Source organism: Chelonoidis abingdonii, chromosome 2, assembly GCF_003597395.2.
Source record: "Chelonoidis abingdonii isolate Lonesome George chromosome 2, CheloAbing_2.0, whole genome shotgun sequence".
In the NCBI taxonomy this organism is placed as follows: domain Eukaryota; kingdom Metazoa; phylum Chordata; order Testudines; family Testudinidae; genus Chelonoidis; species Chelonoidis abingdonii.
The window spans coordinates 178,031,635-178,039,349 of record NC_133770.1 but is presented as its reverse complement, the minus strand read 5'-3'; positions in this window follow the sequence as shown (position 1 = coordinate 178,039,349).

Sequence of the window (7,715 nt, the reverse complement as noted above, 5' to 3'; positions counted from 1 at the left end):
GAGAATGTCATACCTGGTCAGACCAATTGTCCAATAGCCCCAGATCCTTGCCTTCCCGACAAGCTGTCAGGCGCGAGGTGCTCAGAGGGAATGACAGGAACAGATAATTCATCAAGTGATCCACCCAGTCGCCCATTCCAAGCTTCGGCAAAGCAGGCTCAGGGACACTCAGGAGCATGGTGTTGCATCCCTCGCCCATCCTGGCTAATACCCACTGCATGGACCTTTCTCAAGGAATTTATCTAGTTCTTTGTTTAATCTATATAGTTTTGGTCTGTCTCACAGCTCTCCTGGGCAAAGAGTTCCAATGGGTTGACTTTATGCTTGTGCTGAAGAAGGTACTTCCTCTTTGGTTTTTTAAGAACCTGCTGCCCAGTAATTTCACTGCGGTGACTGCTAGTTTCTTGTTTATGTGAAGGATTTAAAATAACCATGTCCCTTACTTCACTGTTCTTCACACCAGTCAAGATTTATAGCCTCATCATTATTCCCCTTAGTCGTTCTCTTTTCACGCTGAAAGATTCCCAGTTATTTTAATTCTCTTTTCCTGTTTTCATACTCCTAACCATTTTAGCTTGCCCATCTCTGTACCTTTCCATTTCAAACTATATCTTTTTTGGGACGGGGTGACCAGATCTGCCACACAGTAAAATTCAAGGTGCACACGTCTATATAGGTTATATAGAGGCAATATGATATTTTCGGTCTTATTATCTATCCCTTTCTAATGATGTCCCAACATTCTGTTGTGGCTGTTTTTGACTGCCACTCGTACATATAAGAGTGGATGTTTTCAGAGAACTCCATCCACACAATGACGCCGAAGACTTCTCTTATCTTGATCACTGTTACAGCTAATCTCGGGACTACCTTCGATTTTGTATGTATGCAGTTGACCGCATTGTTTTCCAAGGGCATTAACTTTGCATTTTATCAACATTGAATTTAATCTGCCATTTTGTTGCCCAGTCATCCAGTTTTGTGAGATCCCTTTGTAACTCTTTGCAGTCTGCCCGGGACTTAGCTATCCTAAATAGTTTTGTATCATCTGCAAATTTTGCCACCTCACTGTTTACCCATTTTTCCAGATCATTTATGAGTATGTTGAACAGTAATGTCCCAGTACCGACCCTTCAGGGATACCACTATTTATCTCTCTCCATTCTGAAAACTGATCATTTATTCCTACCTTTTGTTTCCCATCTTTTAACCAGTTACTGATCCATGAGAGGACTTCTGTCTTATGCCATGATGGCTTACTTTTCAAAAGTCAATTTAAATTAAATATATTTTTTTAATTACATTTTTTTAGAAATCTAGACCTGTTATGTGTTTTGGTGTAACTTGCATTATCCTCATGTTAAATTTGCATTATCCTGACAATACATTTACTTTATTCATATCTCATCAGCCTTGACACACACACCCCCTGTAAATTCGAACAACCCCTCTAATTTCAATTCCTGGGGAAACCACTGAGCCTGCAGACACTATTGTAATAAAAGTAATTCATTATTATAATCTTAAAGAATTACTGGGATGTGAAAAACTCTGCCATTTGATGCTGTGAAGAATATACAGAATAAATGTGCTTAAGGTATAGTAAACACACTTACTAAATAATATAATGTACAAATAATAAAATACTGCAATAGATTAAATGGACTATTGCTTACTCCCCATTCAGGAGTTCTGTTTTTTACATTCACAGTTACTTGACATCATCATATCAGCCCGTTCCTAGGCTTTTAGCAATACCCACAGCATTAGAAAAACAGCTGGCAACATGCATTGCAGTTAGCACAGTTTACACTTTTATGTTCTGCAATCCTATGAATTTTTTATAAAGGTCACAGTTTCATTCTGCTCTCAAAGTAACAGCTTCCACAGTTAGCTGTGGTATAAGCTCATGGTATTATGAACCAGCTTGGCTGGTTCTTTAGTTAGATAATATGCTGATAAAAAGAGGGGTTGAATTTTCATTCATTCATTCCCTAATTGTTGATGAAGGTGAATTCTGCAACCCAGAAGTACAGTTACCATAGAGAACTAAAAAATAGGTACCACTTGGAGATAATCACACCACTATGCTCATGAAGCAGAAGAGGCAACTGAAAGCTTTCATTCTCCTAAAATTAGGTTATTTAATTGAAAGTACACCCACTCCTTTTTTATGTATGGGGGAAAAAGCCTAGTTTAATATTCCTGCCCTCTATTTATAGAACTGCACTGCTACAAGTGAGAGAAAATTTACCACAATGGACTAAAGATAATTTAGAAAGTAACTCTCTGATGCCTTTGACTTGAGCAGTATTCTGTGTAGGTAGAAGCAATGACAAGTGCATTTTACAGTGACACTTGTATAATATTGCTCAAGATACACAGACATTTCAAACAAGTGAGATTTGGCTTTTGATCTCTGTGGAGTGCTGTTATTTCCTCCAGGTAGTTGTTTTAATAAGTAGGTCAGTCATGTATTTTAGATGGGAGAGTAAATTTACCGTTTGAACTCTTCTATTTGTGGATGAAAACATTGATTATTACAGTTCTGTGTAGGGTACGAAAGCACGTTTGATGTTTGCTCAGATCCATCAAATATTTATTAATGTTCCTGTAAAACTACTTAAAATTATACTCAGGTGCTACCCTTTCTCTAAATGTATTATCTCATGGGAAGAGGGGTGGCTGAGGGAAATGAAGCACAAATATTTTTTCTCATAATGCTTAGTACTAGATAACTATATATAAATAGCAAAATCTTCAATTTTCTTCATGTCTAAATGTCTCCATAATCAGAGTACTCCTCATTTTCCCCCTTATATTCTATCTGAGAAAACTCTGAGACTTGATAAATTTTCATAAATATGCATATTTATTGTTGGAATTATATTATTAATTTTGGTAATTTGTTTCTAGCAATATGATTGTAATATGTTATACTCATAACCATTGGATAAAAAATGTTATGTAATAAAAACCAAAGAGGTTTATAATACCCCCTCACAAACACCACAATTTGAGTGTGTGCTGTAAATTCTCTGTCCCCACAGGCTGACAACAGTGAAGAGGCAAGTGGTGGTCATTTGAAGGAGCTGGGGAAGGGGTGGAGGGGACAAGCAGGGGACCTGAGAAGGTTCCACAACTCAATCCCTGTAGAGTTTGGGGAAAGTATCTAGTGGACGAAGTCATAAGAAGAACCAGTGGCTGGAAGTTAAAGCCAGGCAAAATCAAATTAGAAATAAAGAACACATGTTTTAACTGTGAGGGTGAGTGACCAATGGAACAAACTACCAAACAAAGCAGAGAATTCTCAATGTCTTGATGTCTTTAGATCCTGACTGAATATCTTTCTAGAAGATATACCATACTTTATTCAAACACAAATTATTGGACTCATCATAGATGTAACTGGATGAAATTCAATGGCCTGTGTTATACAGGAGGTCAGACTAAACAATCAAACAATCCCTTCTTAAAAGTGAAATTTTTCAGCTCACGTGGCCCAAAATCTTACAAATGGTGGCCTCTCTTGTTGAGTTCTTCTTCAAGATTTTTTAAAATTATTTGCAGAGAAGGTAAAAGCTGAAGATTCTTCTCATTTCCTCATCCTCCTGTCAAGTCGCATTGGTTTTACCTAGTTTGGAGATGCCATATTCTTCCTTTTGTTTTATGCCTGCCTAGTAGGCTTCAGCTACATTTTTTTCATGCCATAGAATGCCTCAATCTTGTCTATACTCCCTTTCCCACCATTGCTACCATTTCTGAAGATGTTTCTATGATAGTGAAATGATGAGAGTTTCCTAAAATTACCTGTGCAGACAAATAATATGTAATTCTGTTAACTAAATATGAAAACTCCACTGATGTCAACCATCCAGTACCTGGAAAGATAATGGAGCAAATAAGCAATCAATTTGCAAACACCTAGAGGATAATAAAGCGATAAATAACAGTCAACATGGATTTGTCAAGAACAACTCATGTCAAATCAACCTAACAGCATTCTTTGACAGGGTAGCAAGCCTTGTGAATAAGTGGAAAGTAATAGATGTATATCTTGACTTTAGTAAGGGTTTGATGTCTCGCATGGAGCTACTATAAGGTGGGTGCATAATAGCTGGAAAACCGTTCCCAGAGAGTAATTGTCAGAGGGTATACAGTCAAACTGGAAGTGCATACTGAATGGAGTTCCACAAGGATCGGTCATGGGTCCGGTTCTGTTCAATATCTTTATAATTTATCTAGATAATGGCAAAGAGAGTACACTTATAAAGTTTGCAGATGATACCAAAATGGGAGGGATTTCAAGTGGTTTGGAGGACAGGATTAGAATTCAAAATGATCTGGACAAACTGGAGAAATGGTCTGAAGTAAATAGGATGAAATTCAATATGGACAAATGCAAAGTACTCAACTTAGGAAGGAACAATCAACTGCACACATACAAAATGGGAAATGACTGCTTAGGAAGGAATACTGCAGAAAGGGATCTGAGATTTATAGTGGGTCACAAGCTAAATATAAGTCAACTGTTGCAAAAAAAGCGAACATCCTTCTGGGATGTATTAGCAGGAGTGTTGTAAGCAAGACACAAAAAGTAATTCTTCCACTCTACTTTTCGCTGATAAGGCCTCAGCAGGAGTATTGTGTCCAGTTCTGAGAACCACATTTCAGGAAAGATGTGGACAAATTGGAGAATGTCCAGAGGAGAGCAAGAAAAATTATTAAAAGTCTAGAAAACATGACCTATGAGGAAAGACTGAAAAAAATGGATGTGTTTAGTCTAGAAGAGAAGACTGAGGGGGGACATGATAATAGTTTTCATGTACGTAAAAGATTATTACAAGGAGGAGTGTGAAAAATTGTTTTCCTTAATCTCTGAGGCTAGGAAAAGAAGCAATGGTCTTAAACTGCAGCAAGTTAGGTTTAAGCTGGACATTAGGAAAAACTTCCTAACTGTCAGGGTGGTTAAGTAATAGAACAAATTGCCTAGGGAGGTGGTGGAATCTCTGTCATTGGAGGTTTTTAATAACAGTTTAGACAAACACCTGTCAGGAATGGTCTAGTTATTACGTAGTCCTGCCTTGAGTGCAAGGGACTGTAGGTCCCTTCTAGTCCTACACGTCTATGATACTATTATGAGGTTTCAGATGGTGTGATGGCATGTTATTCCTTTTACTCTTTGAGAAAGTAACATTTTTTGTGTTTTTTTTCTTCGAGGTTCATAGTCAGTGTACTTAGTATATGCTGAAACTTCAAGAATTTCTTCATTGGTAGAATGTGGAAGCACATCAGACAATAAGTTTATGCCTTAAAGGAAATTAGAAATGCTTTTTTAAAACCTAAATCAACTGATGAGATCTCAAATCACCAACAGAATGCATATTCTAGTTTCAAAATGACAAGTGGATAAGTTTTTTAAATTAATTTAATAGATTTTTATCAGTCACAACCTGAATTCAGGTTTCTAAATTTCCCCTGTGGGAGTTTATGGCATCACACAACTAATAAAAGAAAGGAACTATCCTGTATACCCTGCATTAGGTGCTTCCTAGTGTAATTAACACTTTTAGGGTTATTTGAAACCCAAACTACAAATCCCAAGTGAGCACAGATTAATGTTGAAATATATCAATTTGGGCCAAATTGTTCAATTTCATTTAGATTAAAAAATTAGAAAATTAAAAATGTCAGCAAAATCTAAATTGTAGTTTGTGGAAACTATATTTTTCAAAGAAAAAACGTTGACTGAAAATTCCCTGACCAGCTCTACTTCCAGCCCAGTGCCCTGACCCCTAATTGCCATTGTGACAATGTTGTTTGCACATCTCTCGATCCAGTTTTACTTCATTTCTGGGTACAATATACAGAAACAGATTATGTGGTCATCCAGATTTAGAAGACAACCTGTTAAGTCATCCGGGTGATGAGACCCTTGCTGAAGTAGTTCTTTGATGAAGTCATATTAGAACTTCTATTCCTATTACAAGGTTCCTTCCTAGAGAGATTCACTTTCAATCTTCCAGCAACCAGTTATTTTACATTAGTCTTCACGGGCCGTTAAACAGACATCTTCCATTTGCTACACTGTAAGCTACTCTGAGTTAGTTAGGCTTGGCTACTTGTGTGATGACAGATATGTGCACAGAGAAGAAAAAATACCATTTCCTGCTGAGTTTTAGCCAGTTTTGTTCACTAAGGTTTTAGAAATATAGGGAGGATATTCACACTGGTACCTGCAGCTTGGACCAATCTCTTCATGGCTAGTGAAATCAAGTGGAAAAACTCTGGATGAACTGGTGAAAATCATGAATGTCTCTTTTTGAGACAGTAGGGTGCTGGCATTCCTGAAGCAAATTATTATTAGAGTTGCTCAAAAAAACAAGTGTTGACATTGGCAATTTTGCTGATTATCCCCAATTTAATTGACTATCTTAAAAATTACACTTCTTGAGAAAGATGGTTGAGAAAATGGCAGTGAGGAAACTCAGACAATTACTGGAGTCCTTAGATCACCTTGGTCTCTATCACTTAAGGCCAGATAAACTCTACAACTTTGGTTTGCATCAAGGGAGCAACAAGGAGGGGTGGGAGCAAGATGCCCAACTTCCCCGGCCCCTCGCCAACTCCTCACTGGAGCTGGCATGATGGAGAGATGGCCAGGCCAAATTTGAGTGGTACTGTGACCCCATACACCTACTCTCCCACACATTTTGCAGTCCTTCCAGTCAGTGCCCATGGGTACCGTGCACCCCCAAACCCTGGAGCAGGAGGCATCAGGAACCCCCAGTACCCAGGAGTTCTGGAGCAAGTGGATTTGGGCTTTTAATGCTTCCTGGGAAAGCAAACACAGAAGCAGGATGGAATCTGGGGATCCCAGAACTGCCTGGCCCCTGGTGGGGATGGCGGTCTTCAGCCTGAGTGCCTCTCTGGGTAAGGGCTTGAGGGATGAGGAGACTGCGGAGCTAGGCACAGAGGGGAAAGATGGAGCTGGCTGTGGCTGTGGGGCAATGTGCGGGAAAGACCGCAGGGCTGAGTGTGGGACAGGAGGAGGCGTGTGTGTGTATGTGGAGCTGGGTGCAGGAAGTGGAGCACGGATTGGAGTGCAGAAGCAGTGGGAGAGAGCTCAAGACTGGGTATGGGGGAGCAGCGGAAGGAGAACCTGCGGCTAGGTGTGGGGACAGGAGGGGGAGAGTTCTGGGCCCACTCCTTAGGAATATTTTGGTTGTGCCCTTATTTGGCATAGTTTTGTTGGTCAGGGGTGTGAAAAAAACACCACTGCTAGCTGATAGCTATGCTGACAAAAACCGCAGTGTAAACTGCCAGTGTATATGCATCTATGTCAACTATGGGCATGTCTACAGTACAGTGGCACTGCAGCTGTGCCGCTGTTGTGCCGTACTGTAGACGCTTCCTACATTGACAGAAGGAATTTTTTCATTGATGTAGCTAACCCACCCATCCAACAGACAGTAACTAGGTCGATGGAAGAATGTTTTCTTCAACCTAGCTGCGTCTAAACCTGGGTCTAGGTCAACATAACTACAGAGTTTTGAGCACACAATTTTTTACAGTCCTCAGTGATATAAATAGGTCCGACCTAATATTTAGGCGTACACCAGACTTATGTTGACCGAAGAGCGCCACTGGCATAGCTAATGTGCCTAAGTCGGCAGAAAAGCTCCTTTTATTAGCATAAGCTGTGTCTACACTAA